Source organism: Nothoprocta perdicaria, unplaced genomic scaffold (genome assembly GCF_003342845.1).
Source record: "Nothoprocta perdicaria isolate Ctin4 unplaced genomic scaffold, notPer1 scaffold_19, whole genome shotgun sequence".
NCBI lineage: Eukaryota > Metazoa > Chordata > Aves > Tinamiformes > Tinamidae > Nothoprocta > Nothoprocta perdicaria.
Genome location: NW_020455093.1, coordinates 6,322,867 through 6,343,854, shown reverse-complemented (window position 1 = coordinate 6,343,854; position 20,988 = coordinate 6,322,867). Strand labels below are relative to the sequence as shown.

The window sequence follows — 20,988 nt, the reverse complement described above, 5'->3', positions numbered from 1 at the left end:
CAGGAAGGGAGAATGCAGGGAGGAAGGGGACAAGCTGTTCTCACTGGTGGCCAGCGATAGGACGAGGGGTAATGGCCACAAGCTGAAACACAAGAAGTTCCGTCTCCAGGTGAGGAGGAACTTCTTTACTGTTAGGGTGACAGAGCAGTGGAACAGGCTGCCCAGGGAGGTTGTGGAGTCTCCTACTCTGGAGGTCTTCAAAATCCGCCTGGATGCCACCCTGTGCCTTGTGCTCTAGGTGTGCCTGCTTGAGCAGGAAGGTTGGACTAGATGATCTGTAGAGGTCCCTTCCAACCTTAAATATTCTGTGAATCTATTCTGTGAAAACTTTCCATTGATTTCAGTGGAAAAACACAGATTACACCCAAACTGCCTCAACCACCTGAACCCAGCAAACCTGTTGTAGAGCAGAGACCAGAAGCCCAGTGTCCTGTCTTCCTCTTTCTTGATTAGCAGTGCTGGAGACGGCGTTCCCGAAGCCCGTTTGCTGCATTCCTGTCCTGGGGTCGGTGGGAGATTCCCCGCGGCACCTTTGCGCTGGGCCCGCGGCAGCAGGGGTGGCAGCTGCCTCCCTCCCTCCCGCAGGCCGCTCCGCCCGCTGCGCCTGAGCGAGCCTTGCGGCCTGCCAGCTTTGCACACAACAACGAGGGCAAAAAGCCCCAGCCTGGCCCCGGCTTGCTGATTTTGTGGGGKTTTTTGTAAATATCTGTATGTTCCACCAACTTGCTTATGGTTGGTAATTAAAGAATGCACCAGAATAGAGCAAACAGATACGTTTTCTGCAAAACTCTTTTGTTCACACTTGAAAATGTTTATCAGGGTGGCTTCCAGCTAGACTGCGCTCACCCTGTAGTCTCATGGGGATCTGAGGTAACTCTGGCACTAACAGCAAAGATTAYGATGGAGAAATAATATAAATTAATCTACCAAATTAAATTAATTGCCTTGCTTCACTTTTCTATCTATCTGCAGACATCTCAGATTGAGAAATAAGAGCATTTGGTTCTGGTACTGAAATGGTTTACGAGGAACTTTCAGGATCATGGTGAGATCCTGTAGATACAATTATACATGTCTATACATATCTGTCTATTATATATACCTACAATTATGAGTAGAGACTAGTAAAAAATGATGTGACTGTGGAACCGCTGCTGTAACTGATGGTAAAAGCATATAAATTTCCTATTCACATAGTAGGGCTCACCCACTTCTAACATCTTGAAATATTAAGTGGGAGAACGGGTGGTAGGAATTTGCAATTCCTTTTCTTTAATTTTTCACCTTACARTTACATTGGACACACACCTCAGTGCCACAGGAGCTCCTCGGAAATGGTGCTTCCTGCAAATAGGATATTTTCCTATGACTTTGAGCTCTGTCCTATAGACAAAGAAATGATTTCACTTAACTTTAGGTGTCTGCAATATAGACACCAACATCTAAGATGATCCCTAGGTTTCCTTTACTGACACCAGTAAGCAATAGGCTCTTCTAGACTCTGATTCATCTGACCTATTTAGATGTCTACCTTATGAAGAGATGAATCATGCCCTAAAAGTGTCTATTTCTCCCCATTGACTATAAAGGCAGCCTACAAAAGCCAATTTAGGTATAAAAGACATCTCCATTTGGGCAGATAAATTTCACCCCAGCCCGCCGTGAAAGGGAGCACGGTAAGAATGAGTGTTATTTTCAGCCACAGTTGACTTCTGCATGACTTTGAAACAGAAACCCCCTGGGTCACCTGGGGACAGCTCTACTGAGAGCTCTACTGACAGCTCTACTGGCCTGTCCCAGGCCACGGCGGAGCAGCCTCCTCTGGCAACACACAAGGTGACCGGGAAGCTCCAGCGCCTGCTCCCTCGGCACCTTCTCAAGAAGATGCTCAGAGCAAGAAAATGAACTTACTTACAGGGCTCCTCATTCTTTCTTTGCTTTTACTGAAAGGACTGTTGAGCTTTCCAGAATGTGCATGTGGTTTGTTCTCCCCCTTTGTTTTTAACAAATCTTTTGTCAAAACTGTTCCTTATTACAGTTCTTGTTCAGTAGAAAAAAATTGGGACCTTCAACTGACTTCAGCTTCTTGGATAGAATGGAAGATTCTTCATGTATTTATCAATTATAGCCCTTTCTTTGGCATTTCAGTACATTAAAGATACATGTATTTTGGTAGAAATGTACTTCTGTACGTACTTTTCCTCTATATATGAATGACTTATTTATACATAGGCTTTTTTAATATGAACTTTGTTTCTACTGTATAAAAGAAATATGGTTTGAACCTCAATCAACCCTGATCCAAACCTGTTTGATCAATAATGATCAACTTAACTCCAGCTGGCTTTCAGATCTGGCCTTCTGTCTCTCTCTCGGCTTCAGAAGGAATACCACAGCACGTGCTGTACTTGATCATTCATCTGAACTGGAAAAAGGTACCAAAGTGCCTGTCTGTTAACATTTTTGGTCCATCAAAAATAAAATAGATAGAAATATTGTATTCAATATTCAGAAACAAAGAAAAAAAGAAAAAAAGAAAAAAAGAATAATTTAAAATCATTTAACAGAACTAAAAACTGGAAATTGCCTGAAATGAATCTCTATGATATTTCACCATAAAATGCTAGGGTAGTAGAAAAGGAGAGATTCACTTTTAAGCTGCAATGATATAATAAAATTATTTTTACCTCTTCTAATCCAATTACTCCAACTTATGCTAAGTGTTTGCTACATARATCATCAGCTCTATCATCATCAGAGTTCTCTTAAAAACATTTCTACTAAGGTTATATCTTTCCCTTGATAAGTGCGGATTTACACATATAACTCCTAGTGCTGTGAGGGGAGACCATGCCCTTTCATAGTGGGTTTAATTTGATTTTATATCCCACACAATTTTCAGGACGATTTAAGGATTAGGTTTTCTAGCAGGAGGAGCTACATATCCTTGAAAACACAAGAACACTTGTTTTATTTTGTGTTGTTTTTCCTAATTCTTACTCGTGTCATGACCATGCCCTACAATCTTTAGCTTTAACACGAYGGTTCTCTTTAGTCTGCTAACATCAAGAGGCATCTGTGTCCATCACATTTGGCTGGTCCATGAGATAGAAACAGCGATGCCTCTTCAGGAGCCAACACGGGGCCTAGAAAATGTAATTTCAAGAGCTTAGTGCCTCCTTCTCGGAATCACCAAAATCTGGAGAGAAACAAAGAAATTCAATTTTGTATGATGATTCCTACTGCCAAAATTTACAGTGGCAATTTATAAACCATAAATTTAGAAATGTGACATTTTAACTGATTAACCTTGCTTTTTTAGAAGGTCATATAAGGAGGACTTATATTGCCAGGAACTTTCATCATGGCAGCACATTGGCAATGTTCTGGCTGAGCTAACATGAGGCATCATTTATGTTTCCGTATCCCTGCCTTTCTATCAATATCCTTATATGAGCACATTAGGATTGAGAAGTGCAGAGAATTCGCTTCAGCTGATGAGGGAAGCTACTCAATTATCAGTAGAGTAACTAAGATACAAGAAATATGAGAAGACACCTGACTCAGCCTCAAAAGCCAGGCAAACACTGTGATAATCCCCGGTCCTTCGCTCTCTCTCCGAATTCCGCTCAATCCTTCCAGCTAAGAGTCCTGCAGGAAGTTTGTGGCAGAGAAGAAACGTGAACTCCTCTTTCCCAGCCCTAAGCTAATTCTCTAATTAATGGGCCAGACTTTTACTCTGGGGCTCTGTAGGACAAGCAGGAGGAATATAAAGCTGGCTAAGAAGAACGGTGCCTACCAGGGATTCCTGCCCTGCCTAACTGGGGTTCCTTTACTAGCTCCCTTCACCGTGGTGGCAGGGCAAACTGAATAAAGCAGCAGGAATAAAGTGGCTAACAACCCCTCATCTATCATATTGTCTTCTGCGTAGCTGCATCCCATAAAGCACAGAGCTTTCCTCTAACATCTCTATTAAGAAAATACYTACCTTGCTATACGTTTTACTGGCTCTTGAATATGTTACAAGATGGCCCTAGTATTAGAGTCAGAATGATGTTTTTATCTGACAGCAACCGAACAGCCTTCAGAAAGACTATTTGCATAGAAAAGGAAGATTACAAAAGGTTTTTTACAGGTTAGTTCCTGAGTTTTAAACTGATTTACTCATTTATGGTACACACAACTGTTGTGCCTGAGCATAATACATATCTGGAACACAAAACCAATGAACAGGATGTGTGTACCTGAGGTTCTGGGGGTCATTTATTTTCTAGTGTACACTCCCTCACCACTGAAGCCTTAAAATATGCTATTTAGCAGCCCAAAGGATTACACAGATTACTCAGGATCTCAAAGCACAGAGCAAGACGTCTCATGACCTCAAGCTGTCCATCTGGGAAGACATTTAATCAGGACTCGCATACCCTGGCCAAAACTTCACAGATTGATAGTGTTCTTATGGCTCTGTTATTATTGTTTTCCACTGAGATATGCTTTGTCTTATCCATTTACCATAGCAGATAGGTAAAAAAATAGAAGTAAATTTTCTCCTATCTTTATATTTACTCATCAATAGCTTAATTATTAAGAAGCTGAAATAATTGATCCATACTCTACATTATTCTAGACTAAAAGCATTTCTTCATACATCAGTACATTTCCAAACTCCTTTTACTAATTCATAACAGCAAATGCTAAACTCTSTTCAAGTTATCCATGCATTCTTTGTATGTAGGACACAAAACTGAAYGCAATATTTCACAAATTTTCCTCCGAGGACAAGGCAGTGACCAGCACAGGGGGAAAGCCACTTTGCTAGATTGTTTCAAAATGTTGCTTTATTAACAGGAACTTCTGAAAACATAAATTCCTGGCATTGCTAAGTATCAGAATAAAGACCAAGAGGGGTGGAATCTAGACATGATTCTACTATCCTTTGCTATAAAACTTTGCTACATCACTTAAGTTTTGCCTGCCTCAGTTTCTTACCTTGAAATAAAATTTATACAYCCTATATCTCCAGAGACAGCATTCTGCTATTACAGATTAAAAAATGAAGCCCTCTAAAGGGAATAGTATTACTGAGACTAGCATGGGCATTTTGTGATTAATGTCAAATTCACACATTCAGTGAACTCTTTGCTTTTTAGAATACAGTGTAAAACCCCTCTGAGTCCAACTACATTTATAACTGCTGTCCACTGTCATCAAAAGAACCAATACAATAAACCAGCATAATGTATATGTGCCTCTGCCTTATAAATTATTCAGCTTCCAACTGAACTTTGTCCCCAGGTTCCTTTGAAGACCAGGACCTGTGACTATTAGTGGAGTTTATTCYCCAAATAAAATATGTATTATAGCATTCTCTTGGGAGAACTGGGGATATGCAGGAAAATAACTAGCACAATTGTGACCTATTACTATCAGTTCATAAAACTCTGCATGAAGATGGCTCTCCACAGCTGCAGTGTGGAATTCGATATTAGTCTTTCGAGCATCTGAACAAACTATGTTTTTTTCCAAGCAAGAAATCAGTAAAACAGGAAAGATGCTAAAAATTTTTTGTGAAGTACATCGCAGGAAATCCATCTATTTTCTCAATATTCCACATATATGAAAGGCAAATGTACTTAGCGTTTTGCACAAGCTTGCAAGTTTTACTTAAAAATGTATTCCTCATGTATCAGAATTGAAATGTTTTGTAATATTATCAACTTCTGAATTCTGAATGCAGTTCATCCCCATTATGGACACTTACATACTCAGTTCGTAGAGTCATTTGGCTTCCATGGTGGCATATGGCAACTACAATGGTTGCCTTTCGGAGGATGATACTAAGAAAAGCCCTACTTGGCAGGTAAATATTGTATGTAAAGAGAAAACCAGCAAATTGTCCAGCCTATACATCCTGCAGAGCTGACAAGCTCTAGTTTAATTAAATAAAAGCCCTTGTTCATTTAGGGTTTAGCAGCACTACCCTTCTGATTTCACAGGACAAAAATTCCAGTGCATCCAGGTCCGTAAGGATTCAGGCACTCACTCATTCCTGCTCTGTGCAACTTCAGCAGCAAGAACTATACAGGCATCATCTAATTTGACTGCAAATGACTCTTTAGCATGAATTGTCTGTTTAAAGATAATGCAGAACATCATAGCTCTTAACTGCACCGCAGAAGTCATGCAGCACCAGGCAGATAAGATCGCAGTGGTTACCAGGACTAGCAAATGGGAAAAGCACTACAGGAAATGAACTCTTGTCAATAATCTCCAGAGTGTGCTATATTTAGGTCAATTGTACCTGAAATCGTTTGGTGGGTAATTGCTCTTTGGTCCAGACTCTGCTCTCTGAGCCTGTCAGGGTGCTTGTAGGTCCACTGGATTGGATTCACCAATTTTCTTCCAGATTCATTTTCTGAAAGAAAAAAAAAAAGAATTATTAAAGGATAGAAAGACTAACAGGAATGGAGAAAATCACTGAAATGTTATTCTAGCTTTTAAAAATAGTCGTTCAGTAAATGCATTTAATACAAACCTTACTCTAACATACAATAGATTTTGTCACTTTTTTAGAACACAGATTTATTCAATTATTCAGACTTTTCTTGGCCCTGCAAAGACTTTCCCCATCAATTAAGTCTCTAATATGACTATCTCTTGTTTCTACCGATCAGTTAATAACCAATGCAAAATTAAAACATTGTTCTGATCTTCCATGATGTGTCCTGGTGAGCATTACTCAGGCCTTAAATCAGGCTGAGTCTTTAGCTGGCAACACAGCTTATTGCTTAGTGATCTAAGATRTTTTATGCATGTTTTTAGAGGAATGTTATATATTCAGTTTTAGGAATCCACTCTAATGAGCCACTTACTGACCTTTTACAACAGTTAGTTGGACTCATATAGGAATCAGAAAGCACAACCAGCCTTTCTGTCTTATAATATAATATTCTGCTTTGATAACATCAAGTTCTAGCGGTACTGTTCGTTCTTCACATTAAAGAGCCAGTATTAATGGAAGGAGTTTTAAAGTAAGGAAATGCCTCCTCTAGCAGATATCCAGCACGTGTTTACCTTTAACGCAGACAGAGCGAGCAGCACATCTGGAGTCACTGCTCTGTGTTTGTGATTAGTGTCTAGCAGAGTTAAAGAAAACGCCATTGTGTGTATGTGCTGCTGAGCAACAGAAACRTAGGGGTTTCATCTAAAAAACCTACAGAAGGAATAAGATACTCCCTTAAAAGCTGCAGCAGGTGCTTCAGTTATGGCAGCTATTGCTGCTTGTGCTGAACTTCGAATTCAAAGATACTCATTAAACTGGGTAGAAGGCAATAACAGACAAAGTGTTAATGGGGCAGCAGTGGAGTGTGTCAGGAAAATGAAGAGACCCTGAGGGGCTCACCATGCTGTTTATGCTCAGCTAAACTCAGCAGCATTACCATAAATCCTCTAAAATATACTGTACTCAGCTCCTTATATGTTACCTTCCAAGCAAGGAAATGTTCTACAAGATTAGAAGATGGGAACTGAAGAAAGATTCAGTCCTGTTTTCGGTTGCACAAACCATCTGCATAATAAAAATACAAAGCAGCATTCTCATACTAAGCACCTTTGTTCAGCTTTGATAAAACCAAAAAGAAGTGTTTTCATCTTTAGAATAATGTATGGACGCAAGCGGAAAAATTCGGAAAAGGGCTTTTTCACACAAAATTCCTTCACAATTTTAAGGGCTGGGCCTGAGTATCACTCTCTGACACACACAGTCTAACTGACTAAAACAGAATCGTGCAAAAAAAAAATTTACTAATCACAAGAGTCCAMAAATCTTGATTTCTAGGGATTGCCTTGATTCTTAGATGACATTCAGCGGGAGTAAATTAATCCGGGGAAATGATTTCCTTTCATATAGTAATCTATAAGAAAACCATTAATTCTAATAATTTACTACTTGAAAGAAATGCTAAACATCTTATAYACAGTTCTGCATATATCTCGACAATGACCTTAATGTGACTTTTCTCTTTGATTTTAGTGAGGAGTTTTTTAAGTAAGGATAGGCTATTTACTACTAAGAGCAAATAACGCTGTACTGTACAGCTGCAATTAAATAGTCAACTAGAGGTAAGAAATAATTATTTACATAATAAATGTATCAAAAAAACTCTGTGAAAAAGTTCAGATAATCTTTTTTTTTAAGCAGCAATGAGTATTTATCATGGAAGCAAAAATACATKAATTTGTTCACTCTTCCTCTTTCTAATAAGCAAAAACTTCTCTTTCTCAAAATAGAGAGGGTTTATTTCTTGTGCAAATGCAAATAATGTGTGTTCTTCATTTATCATCTAACTTTTTTAATTAAAATAATATTTTCCTTTTCTCTCCCAATGAAAAAGTAAAGTGTTGAGGTCTAATTTACAAAAGCATCCACCTGTCAAATTCCTATAATGATTTTTATAAACAACAGGCATGAACACATCTGAAAACGAATCCATGCTCAAAGATGTGAAGATAGAGCCAAGGGGCTGCCAAYGCTCTCCTCCACTCTGCATTCCTGTCATTCCACTTCAAATGTGACAATCTGATATCCAGCAGCCCCAGTTTCTTATGGGGAACACTGTTGTGCACACAAAAATCAAGTTTCTGCATGTGCTCTATCTGCTCAGGGACCTGCTTGGCAAAAGCACATATGGCCATAGGCAGCTGTGCTTGCCCTTGAGAATACTAGGCAAACAAAGTCCCCACAGGCTCCTATTAAAATTCTGCCAATGATAAAAATGCTTTGTCTCAGGAACCTAAACAAAAAATGCAATTACTCCTGAAGAAGTGGAAATATAGGGTGCTTGTAAGACGCTAGTGTGGTAACTCCATTTAATACCCAGCACCTAGGTAAAGCATATTAAAAGGACAGAGATGAGATGCTGTAAGTGATGCACTATCATCTATAAATTAAAAGGGTAATTAAGAAAGAGTGATGCAAAATATAAAAAATAACAGATTGAACGTCCTTCATTCAAGGAAGAATATATCCAAAGCTGACATTTAGTGTCCTTTGGGAAATTTAAGAATATCAGCATTGCRAGCAACAGTCCATGAGCATCCTTGCTCATGTTTCACTGATCCCTAATGCATCTAAGGTAGGATTAATGCTCCAAGGAATCCGTCACTGCTCAACAAGGGCTTAAAACTAATGAGGAAGATCCAAAACTGGCACTGAAGAGAATTTTGGGGAAGGCTGCCGGTATTTCTTAAATCCTGGTTGAAACATTTTCCTTCCGACTTGAGGAACGTGGTAGGAAATGGGAAGAGCCAACTGGTGCCGATGGCACGAGGCAGCGGGCCGGGCAGCACGCAGGGTATCAGCTGGGCTACATGCAGACCTGCATGGAGCTCCACTGAAGGAGCAACGTGTCCCACRTCAGGACACGTTTTAGCTTCAGGTCATGTCCTTAGGTGTCCCTAAGGACAAGGAGAGCTGGGTTGCCTGGAGTTTGTGTCTCCCTGTGAGCACCCAGGGAGGACTCGAGCTTTGAGGAGAGACTCTGCTCCACGCGGCCCGCAGCAGATCCGTGGCCGCTTTGACACCCCAGCAGGACAATCCGATGTTGTCCTTTGTCCCGACTCCAAAGCCCTTGATACAAAACAATTCATGGTAGGAAAAATGTTGTTACATTAAAAGCTATTGATTTGGAGGCATTTCAGAAGTTGCCAAATTCACTCCCATGTTCAGATTCCCCTCCTCAATGCAGCAGAGCCCAGAGGGCCAGAGCAGGAGGAAGACAGGCCTGTAATCAAGGCAACTTGCCGGTGATGAYGCTGATGGTCGGCCAAGGTGCTGACTTGCCTTTCTGGACCTCCCTGCTGCCTCCCAAAGCCTGACACCGGTACCGACGGTGTCTTCACAAACGCTAACAGCTGAACAGACCCAAGTGCAACGCAAACGTTAACCTCCATTTGCACGAGCTGGAGCAGATACAGCTTCATCCTCCCACACTGCCGGCTACTGCCGGAGAGCGTTACTGTGAGGAACGTGGGGAGGGGACAGGTACTGCTGATCCCACCCCATGCCAGATTTTGTCCCCCACAGTCTGCACAGTTTACACAGCACGTACAGCACACGAGGTGGGAAGTCCCTGATGGCTTCAGAGCAAAGCGCTGAGCACCTGCAGGCTTCTCTGCAGCAGAGAGGCCCAGTTTTACCCTCTGTTGCCCCGAGATAAACTTTTTATTCTCTCTCCTTAACCCCTACCATTTAACAGCAAGAACATCCTCTAAACAAAATGAAATTAAAAGTGCAATAGCACAGAATAAGGTTTCACAAAGAACCACGGAAGTCTCCTTCGTGGAATACCCTCAGTATTCTCAGCACAGAGCAAACACAAAGAAAGCCACAAAGCCTGTTCCTGGAAAACTGTTATATTCACAGACAGGATCCTCTTCCTGTGTCCGGATTTAATGGTGAATGAAGAGTTCCTACCATGTCCCCGAGCCACATTAAAAAAAAGGACACGCACAAAGCCTAACAGAGATACACAGAGATGCATCTACTTCAAAGAGACAGAAATAGGTAAGACAGACAGACAAACAGAAGACAGATATAGATAGACAGATAGATAATGTCTACAGTTTATATCTATCTACTTCCTCACAAATAGAATTACGCACACAGAAGCCTAAGTACCATTTCTTTCTGTGCAAACAACCTTCATCAAACAGTGATTTTCTTCGTATGCTACTCTGCTGAGCTGTGCTTTATTGCTATTAGAAAAAAGGGCATGTGTGGGGACCAATTCTTTCAGCCAGTGCGTTACCCCATCACCCCAATTATTGCCACTTTGAAGTTGCTTGATGTGTCAGACTATTTCTCAGGTGACAGGGTGAGGGCAGCTTCACCAGAAACACCCTCTTCGTTGCTTCCCTTACTTTAGCAGTATCCCCGCTCTCAAAGCAGCACTGCAAAGGCAACGCTGGGGCATATCAGAGTTGGCTGGAGGTGCACAAGCCAGGTGCCACAGGGCCACCCTACACAAAAACACTGACGTGGGACACAGCATCGTGGATGCAAGATCAGAAAATACCTTAGGAAAGCACACGGGGCTCAGTTCTAGCAACAAATAAACACGAAAGCAAAATATGCTTATGAACATATATACTGGGAGGATAAAGTCTTTATGTCCTCTGATGGAGATATAGGAGATCCCAAAGAGACCATGGTATGTTTGCAGAATGAGTTCCTACAGCTTGACTTCTGGTGGTGTTAAAAGTGCAAAATCAAGGAGGGTTGACATATCAGCTGCAATGTGAATTACTTATCAAAGAGCTGTCCTGGCACATGTGTAGAGCAAATGCATTCTGCATTGGAAGAGTAATCAGCAAGATACAGACACAAAAACAGGTATATGGCTTGTCTAAAAAAAGAAAGAAAAATCAGATCATTAATAATGCGAGACATGTCTAGAATCTATTATTTAATACATTAAAGCATGCTTTGATTAATTTGTATCAAAACAGAAAATAAATAAATAATAACAAACTTGACTAGCTGGTAAAACAGGTTTGAATAAATACCAATCTAGAGATTAACAGGTACTGAAAAGCAAGGCAAGCTGAAGTCCTATTTAGATTCCCAAAGATTTTAAATAAGGTCATGTTAAGCAGAGGCTTAGATGAGGATGTAACAACAAATGTGGAAATATTGTCATTTATAGTTGAAGAGAGGAAACTTTTACCCTTTCATGACCTCTCTGGAATGAGAGAAGTGTTAATCTCAGACACTCTACTGCCCAGGAACTTGGGTTTTCCCAATGGTATCAAGAAATAGCTGCTGAATGACAACATTGATCCAGAGTCATTTCACAACCCAAAACGTCATCTCACAAAGTGTCTAAAATTGCAGCCTGAGATGGGCAGCCTCTATCCACTGGATCCAAAGGGCGGATGGGGAGGAGAAAAGTCAGGTGAAATTAAGAGCTGTTGCTGAGAAGATGCTGAAGGCCACATGTTTTTTTACTGCCAAGCAAACAGGAAGAGATCAAATAAGAGAACAGGACTGAGGTAAATGGGAGAAGTTTGAGGACAAGAGCAGTATACGATGACAGAAAAGCAAGCATGAATAGGTGTTAGGAAGAATTAAAGCACATCTTATTGCCATTCTTGTTGAGAAGTTTGTATATATTTTTATATAAAAGGTGAAAGTTGCAAATGGTGTAAGGGAAAGACCATTAAAATGAGCTGAAGCTTTCAAATAACTACCAGCGCCAGTAGGTAGTTCAGAAGGTCAGGGGGCTGCTAGCTGAACAGTTTTCATGACTTGCAATATTTTATTTAACTTTTAAAATGAAGCATTGAGGTGATTTTCAGCACTGCAGCTGCTGTGTTACATGCTTATCCCGTCCAAAAGGGGCTTACATAATGTAATATTTGGTCGCTGTGCCCGGCCTGTCTGGGGCCATCACCATAATTAAGGTAATGCTATCAGGCAGCTTCTCCTCTTCACCTCAGCGAGGTTCAGCAGCTCCTGTTTGCTGCAGCATTTCGCTCTCCTCCTTCTGTGACTGTTGCTTTCATTCCTCCTGGTTTGCTCTTTTGCAAGGCACTTGCAAAACATTTAAAATGTTCAGTGTTTTCTCAGCTTGTTCTGCTTTTGTTCGGGTCTCCTTCCCACAAAGAAAATAATTCTACATGTCAAAGTCCCCAGTGAAGGGCACAGAGTATGGCACCTACCCTTTCCCTACTATATATCCTGGATACGTATGAGATGTATTCATCCAGACACAGGGAAAGATTAGGGCAAGTTTGAGTTGCCMTCAAATCTTAGCACGGGACAAGGTCTGTTGCAGGAAGAATTCAGAGAAGATGGGAATGCTCCTCCAAGGACAGCTCAAAGGCTCCCAGAGGGCACATGGATCCCCAGGGCTTCTGCAGGAGGAGTTACAGGAAGCAYCAAAATATCCTCTTGCATCTCGACCTCTAGAACTGCTGACACTGACTCCAGTTCTGGAGCCTGCATGGATTTATGTGACCAGCTTTGAAAGGCCACAGATGACTCTCTGAGGCCAATATTTCCACAGGTTTTTAAATACCTAAGAACTTCTGAAGATCTGAGCCTGAATCTGTTAACTTAGTCCCCAATGAACATTTAAGATTAAGAGCAGATGTAACGCTGGTTTGGAAGTGTGCTAGACCCTGTACAATGTATGACTAAAAATGAGGTATTTTCAGAATAGTGAATTCAGATTTTTTTTACCATTAAAGTCAAYAGAAAAAAAAAATCCTACTTTCTGTAAATGGAAGTAGCATAACATCCATAAATTTAGGTAAGACACTTCAATATCCTCCCATTGTGCTACCCAGCCACCTGAYGACTATGGTATAAATTAAAACAACTGTCAGCACTTTAGATTGATTCTCCTCTTGTTGCCATTTATTAGTATTGATATGCAGATCTATTACTGAAATGAGGCTAAGTTAGGCCAGACAACAACAGGCAGTTTAACATCATCAGYGTAGACCTCAGATTTTTTTTTCCTGCATATTTGAAGTGATCAGCACTATTCTGAATCAAAAATTCATTGCAGAAACTCAAAGGACTTCTCACCTAACTTTTCCTAGGGGTTGATCAATAAGCCTAATTAAAAAAAAAAAAAAAAAAAAAAAAAAGTCCCCAAACCTTCAATCATTCAACTGCTCTGGATTTCCAGCGATATTAAATGCAAAGAGGAAAAGCGCTGCTCTACTTGCCGTGATTAAGAAGCTTCAGGAGACATTAGAGGCTAAGTGCAGATATTCTGGCTTGCCAGACACAGAGCAGCATAAAAGCCCTGTCTGAGCCAGAGGGGCCACGAATGTCCCCAAAGTGGCACGCGGGTGACGGCCTCAACAGCCGCGAGGTCCCACACGACACCCAAGGGGAGTCACCCCGGAGCTAGGGCACCGGGGAGCAAAGGGAAGCAGCAGAGAGGCGGCCAGGAGCGCCGTGAGCGGGAGACAGGCACAAGGACTGTGCCTGGGAACGGCAGCCACGCTGCGACAGAGGGGAGCAAGGAGGAGCTATCGCGACATGAGTTGCCTGCGATGTGAAATTCCAGTGCCCGTCTCGTATTCACGACACTCCGGACACCCCTCAGTGAAACCTGTGAGGCTGAGGATGCAAAGGGGCTTCTGAAGCCCGTGGGACTCACGGCCGCGGCAGCGTTTTCCTGTGACAGAGGCCTTAGTGACTATTTTAAATGTGCATTATTTCTCAGTTAAAGTAAAGAATGCTTAATGCAAAAAGGTTATATGCTTGAATACAAAAGAAGTTCGGAAAAAAAACGGATTTATATAAAAAACAAACATGTATTTTCATCAATAAGCACCATGAAACACTTAAATGTTAGGGAATTATAAAAGCATAAATGGAAATGAGAAAACGTTTTTCATTCGTTTACCTGAGACTCTGGTGCAAATAAACAAAAACCCAAAAAAACAAGCAGAAAATTTGTGTTAATGAACTTCAATAACTGTGCTTAATCACAAAACCTGGTTCAGAAGGGGCTGCTAACATAAGGTAAGGCAGGTTGCAGGCAGCAGTCCTTCATGTAAAAGCAAATGTCAAATGGAAAGCTCTGATATTTGGCTGTGGGCTCCCACTTTCCACACAGGCATTTCCTAAATCCACGTTTGATGAGCTTCTCCAGCTCTAAATTCCGTGCGTTCCCTCCGGAGCGGCGCGGAGCGCGCTGCATGGAAATGTCATCCGCCAGCGCCGCAATTACGCACACTCCAGCAATCATGTGCACAATGCAGAATGGGTCGAATTCAGGTGAGAACGAGAACCAGCAATCAAGCCTCTGGAATTGAGAACAAAGCCATTTTCTTTCATTCGCCATCAACACAACCATCAAGGCCTTAATTACGAGGCAAGTGTCAAGCCTGGCTGCTGAAAGGCTTATTATTATACAGCTCAGCTTCAAATCAGTTTTGTATTGATGAACTGCAAAAACGAGGAAGGCAGCTTAGCCCCGCAAGAAAAGAAGCGGGGACTAACTGATTGTATGATTGGCAGGAAGGAACAAGGACGTTTTAAAATACATTTTTAGACAGGAAAAGAATTAGGGAGCAGCACACCTAGAGCTTCTCGATAAACATATTTGCTACCTCAATAGCAAATCCGGGTGGTCTGAAAATTCTCAGGCCGCTCTCTTTGTTTGTGACCACGGTGGCATCCTCCAAAGCACTGCAAAAGGCCTCTCATTCTCCAAGCGTTTTCCTCTGCAGACACTAATGCAGGTCTCATTGCCCCCTTTTATTTAATTGGGTGCTTACATCGGGGACACACGCAAAGGCAGCACGGGATCYGCACGCGTATGCGCACGAAAAGCAATGCTCTACTCACAGCACATCGGCTGTCTCCACGCAGAACAGAAGGCGGGAGGCCCTCAAAACACCCATTTTGTAAGCAAGAGGCTTTATTTATGTAGATGCAATTGAATTATCAATAAGTCATACATTCTAACTTAGAGTCAAACATCGTCTCATTTCCTATTTAAGACTTTTAGGCACGACACAATGAATACAATGAACCACCAGAGCAAGGCCAGTTCCTGAAATAGCAGCTGCTGCTGCACTACTGACACAGTCCGTGCTAGTCCTGGTTTTGTCTCCGGTTATTTCCAGCCTTCCTCCGGCTCGGGCTCCTCTGTGGCTGCAGGAATATGTGCCCGGCCGCTCCGTCTGCCCTCTCCACATCCAAGATGAACGGGCACATTTATAGCAGCTAGGAAGGCATTTAGGTCATTGAACATTTTACTATGGGTGTTATGCATTTTACCTAGCCCTGTGACAGGCCACAGCTCTTTCTCTCCCGTTTGCTGCATCCAGGGGATACACAACACAAAGACGTTTTCCCTCCTGCAGCACTCCATGTCCTGTAAGCCGGAGCGGCCCCTGCTTCAGCAGGGTATTGAAGAAATCAGCACCAACAGCACGAGAAAATAAACACTACTGCAGAGAAAGAAGATGGGGGATGTGACACTGACAGTCACAGCTCCATTTTGTCTTTTCGTATTTATTGGTTATATGCTGAATTTACTTTTGGTGGGATATACATATATATATATGAAACATGCATCTCTCTCTCTCTCTATACACACACACACACACACACACAAAAGTCAGTCAAAAGTGAGTAAATAACACAAGGAAAATATCCACTGAAAATGACCTAATGTATTTTACAGGTTAAAATAAAGGACAGGAGTTTGGAAATTTAAAAATTCCAAATGAAAACATGTTGATATCTTTTATTTTTTAAAGGGGGCAGGGCAGAGTAAGGTAGGCTTCCAGGGCATATATTTGAAAAAYGATCATGTAATTTCAATGAAAGTTAGGCCCCTTTATCTCTTTCTATTTACAGGTTTAGATGCCTATTTCACTGAAAGACAAAGAATTGGGTGATAACTTCCCATTTTGTCGATCTTCAGCTGTAAGAATATTACAGGATTTTTTTTTCTTCAATTTTCCCGTCTATCCTTCTTTGCACTTACAAACTCCATTCCAAGAAATTTCAAAAGCCACCTGACTCATTTCAGTTAAGCCCCATCCCTTCATTTAGGAAGCTGTCAGTGTCAAAAAGCAAAAACATAGAGGCAAAAAGGAAAACCAGTAAACCTGCATTCTGTTGAGTGCTTGGCAAATRGCCAAACTTCACAAATTTACTATGAAGCCTGTATTATGCCTAAAATCTAGAAGCGAAAAACAAATATAATAAAAGTATTAATCTTATGTACTTATTATTAGTAAATAAAGTTATTCAAATAATTGTTGGGTGAACAATTGGTAGGAATGTGAAAAATACTGGGGCGTCTAAATTAGACCAAGAGAATTGGTGCCAGTGGCTTCTCAGGAGCTTCCGAGCCTGACTTGGTGCCCTTGGTGTGGTCGGACTGCAGTGGTKCAAGGCTTACGTTGTGGAAAGGCAGAAAGAGGGCACTTTAGCAAAAAGATAGAGATGACATTTGCTGTCTGGAAATAGAGTTATGTGTCATACGCTCTGCATAAAGGCAGACACCCGGATACTTTATTACAGAGTGGAAAGGGCTCTACGAAAATTAAGYGAAAAATAAAACGGATGTGTATTTTTAATGAAGACAAAAGACTCACGTGGGACTAACCYCTGGATATCAAATCAAAGCAAATAACACTAATAGCAATGCAGATTAATTACAGGAGTACGCTAATATTTTTCTAAAATAAGCCCTTTGAGAAAATAAATACAAACTTCCAGAAACAGCCAACTGACTTAGAAGCTTCCACTTCTTCTTCAAATGAACTTAAGGTCTTGCAAAGAATGTGGTAGAATACATCCATATTTGGAACTGCTGGGATTTCAGAAATATTGCTGTTTTGAGAGACAAGCACTTGCAAAATCAATTGGCTGATGATTTGGGCACTCAAAGGCTGAGTAAATCAAATTTCTACGCAGCTTGAGTCAGCCTACGTGCCTGTGCTCCGGGAGAGAATCATACCCGCCCAGCTGCTAACTTCGGGGGCAATTCTCCATTTCTCCTGTGGGACTTTGTGCCACTCCATATAAATAACTGAATTACTCACCTGGGTACTCAAGGATAGTAACAACACAGAGATGTCTCCTGTGCAACTCTCTTTTCCTTGTTCATTTTGTGGCCTACTCTCTAAATTATGACCAGAGGTTCTATTTTGGACCAGAAACATCTTTCTGGAGAAACATCTAGTAACATCATTATAATGCACTATGGCACTATAATGTTATAGATGTCCAGTTTTACAGAAYCCACATTTTGCAAAACTTCATCAAAATACTTCAGTTTGGAAAGGCACAGTCTAATCTACCACATCTTCTACATAGGAGACTGTCTCTCATTGACACAGGCAAGACTGATAGGGTAACAGCACTAAAATGGTGGAATTATAGGGCATTCTGCAACTTGATTTTAAGCATATAATTTCCAGGCATGATTATGCCCATGAGTGAGTAGACGTTTTTGACCAACAACATGGTCAGAACCAACTTTTGGTCTAATGTGGTCTTTTGGCCTCGTTTTGGGATRCGGTTTGGAGAGCAGGGGAAAGACCTAGCACATAAGCTGTTCTGTTTCTGCCTGACATTTTCTCATACGCTTAAGACTCTCTAGCTTCCCACTGCTTATTGCTGAGCATTTGACCCTGGTCACAACTGTCGGCATGGGATCTGGCTCCCATACACACATACAGCTCCCCAGTGCTTTGGCTTTGGCTTTCCTGCTTCCAGATCAAAAATCCATCTAGTCGTATATGCTGCTCCTCACCTGAAAAGCATCCCTAGCTCTGCATGCAAAACCTTTACGCTTCCAAAATGCCCCACATCACTGTAGAACAACACTAGAATCATCATTTTTCTTGCCAGGGAATTTCCGATCAGCTCTTTTTGGAAGCCTTGAGCTAATTGGTTGCACCTTCAATTTCACAAAATAGAGTTCTGCACAATGAGATAAGCAACATGAACTACCCACTTACCTGTCAAGTCTTTGGGGAACTCAAGCACAGTGCTCTTTTTTTCCTTTCTTAGCCACAAAATCAACACTACACCCGGCCTAATTAGTTAATGATGCCCAGCTGCATTCAAGGKAAGTCTATGAAGCCTTCTCTCCCACAGAGGGATGCTGCAAGATATTGCTGCTGGATTCAATTTCTTCCTTGTGACATACATCTGCTTTTTGGTAGTGAAGTGCCAAATGGAAGGTACATACCTGAGAAAGTAAGTTTCTCCTCAAAAACTCAGTCTGGAAAGGGACTCATGCTGCCTGTGTCCATGCTAGACTTGGGAATAAAGTGCTGGACAGCACAGCTGCTAATGCCTGCCCTGCTAACGAGCAGGATCTGGGCTCCCCTTCTGCCTGTGCCATCTCCATACAGCACCCCTTGGTGCTCAGCAAGTGTTAAGTGGATTAACTAACTCCTCCACCATGTCAGTTCTCTCAAAATGCCCRCATTAAGTCAGTCCTCACTAGAAGCCTTTTTATAAGCAGAAATTATGGTTACTGCTAGAATTTTATCCTAACATTCRCTTTTGAAAATCCTTCTTCTGGCTCACGGGTGGGTTGGTTCCCAGCACCATTACAACTGTATCCATTTAAACTGTTATCAAGTACTTATCTGTGCAAAATGCAACTACGTTAAAAGCAAATTCTCCCAGCATATTCTTTTTTTCCAAAATAAGCATTTAAAACTAGATTCAATGTGAAAAAAACGCACAATCCAAAAAATGCTCMTTTGAAGTCCCTTTCCAAAACAAACTTATTTTCTCCCACCTTTCCTCGAACTCTGCTGGCAGCAAGTTCCTCCATTTCAGCTGGACTGCATCCACATTTTCCTAAGCAATCGAGGCTGAGAGAATTAAACTTATCCAATTTTAGCGGCTTTTAGCACACGACAAAAACATAACATTGGAAAGTGGTGAAGACCAGGGTGAAGCCCTTTGAAAGAGAGTTGTTTTGACAGAGCGGTTACACAATATGGGCGGAGAGTAAGAAAATACAGTGCAACAGAAAAACAAACACAACAGGCTAACTAACACTCTCATATATTTATTATCACACACATTTTTTTTCTTATGGATTTCTCTCCTCCTTTTGGAGCTTCTACTTTCTCCCCTTTTTAACTAAAACAAACCTGAGCAGCATTTTCTTCAGCTGACAGAAGTAATCGGAGCTAGTTCATCCTGAGTTGCTTTACGCATATCTTGAAGGAATTGCATGAGACAATCTCTTCAAGTTTATTTATAAATATAGCTATATTCTATTCATTTGGGGGATTCTCCATGCACCTATAGTCAAGCACGCATCCAAGCAACTTGCCAGATCGACACAACAAGTGCAAGACCTGAAGCACTACATCCTGAACTCCAGCACTGCATTACTAAGTATCTCTGATATCCAACATACAGGAGATTTCTTTAAATAACTTTATTATTATCTAAGTACTCCTCAATAAAATTGCATTATCRCTATTTGAAAGCCAGTAAACCAAAATGGTCCTCCAATGTACAATACAGTAGAAGAAAAATGTCACAAACCCCAAATTATTTTTTTTTAAAAAAGTAGTAGTGCCTTTCATATAAGCCAGTGCATGTGTAGCCTTAGAAATAATCAGGCATATTTGGGGTGGGAAGAGAAAGGGAAATACTTCCTCTGTATTTTGAGGATACCACCTACAAAAAAATCAAAAGGAATTTTGTTTGCCCACGTAAAGTTGCCACCACAGCAGAGAAATGTTTATATTGGAAAGGACAGTTGCTGTTCTAAAAATATTTTTTTGAGAAAATGTTGTTTATAATTATTGCAGCAGCGTATTCCTACAGTGAGGACGGCAGCAACATCACTTGGCAGGCAGCAGGAAACCACGCTGAACAGAGAGGGGCTGCAAGCCAACACCTCGGAGCAGGGAATGGCTGCGTGAACCTTCCCGAGCTAACAGCACCTCCAACCAGGAACCTTACCGTGGATCACGGGCCTCAACGGAGTAACACAGTGGAGAAAAAAAATATGGTAAGTCACTCGAAAATGCAAAATGTTGTGAGGATTAGGCTTATGTTGTGAGGATTAGGTTTACTCTTAATTGCTCTTAATTGTTTCTCCAAGCTTCCAAAAGTGAGACTTCTGGAAGCCACAGAGTAGGATGCAAGGAGGAAATGAGCTAGAAACGTGCTATTTTCACCAGTTTGAAGCCCTGGTGCAGAGTAAATTTGAGAGGCTTGTGCTTGTTGAAGGTGACCTGTGAGTCTGGCGGCMTCAGCTCTGAATACTCTGCCAAAGCTGCTGGAGAGTTTCAGAGAGGCTGTGGGCTGCGAGCCTTTAAGGGACAGACTCTCTCATGATTTCTTATTGGGGACACCAAAGATCACTCATCACTTTGGACAGTCTCGGTCATTTCGTGCTCTCTGGTTATTAGAAACCGATGGACAGCAAAGGTGCAGCTAAAGAGAGAGCACTGGGG

At 41.4% G+C, this 20,988-nt stretch overlaps 1 protein-coding gene across 4 annotated transcripts in view; it reads right to left on the bottom strand.

The window, feature by feature from the left end:
* Positions 1-20,988, bottom strand: part of MYT1L (myelin transcription factor 1 like) — a 293,470-nt gene that overhangs the window by 212,033 nt on the left and 60,449 nt on the right. For all 4 annotated transcript variants that reach the window (XM_026037051.1, XM_026037052.1, XM_026037048.1 and 1 more), the window contains exon 2: positions 6,302-6,415. The gene's annotated coding sequence lies outside the window, so the exon portion shown is untranslated. The remainder of the gene's footprint in view (positions 1-6,301; positions 6,416-20,988) is intronic.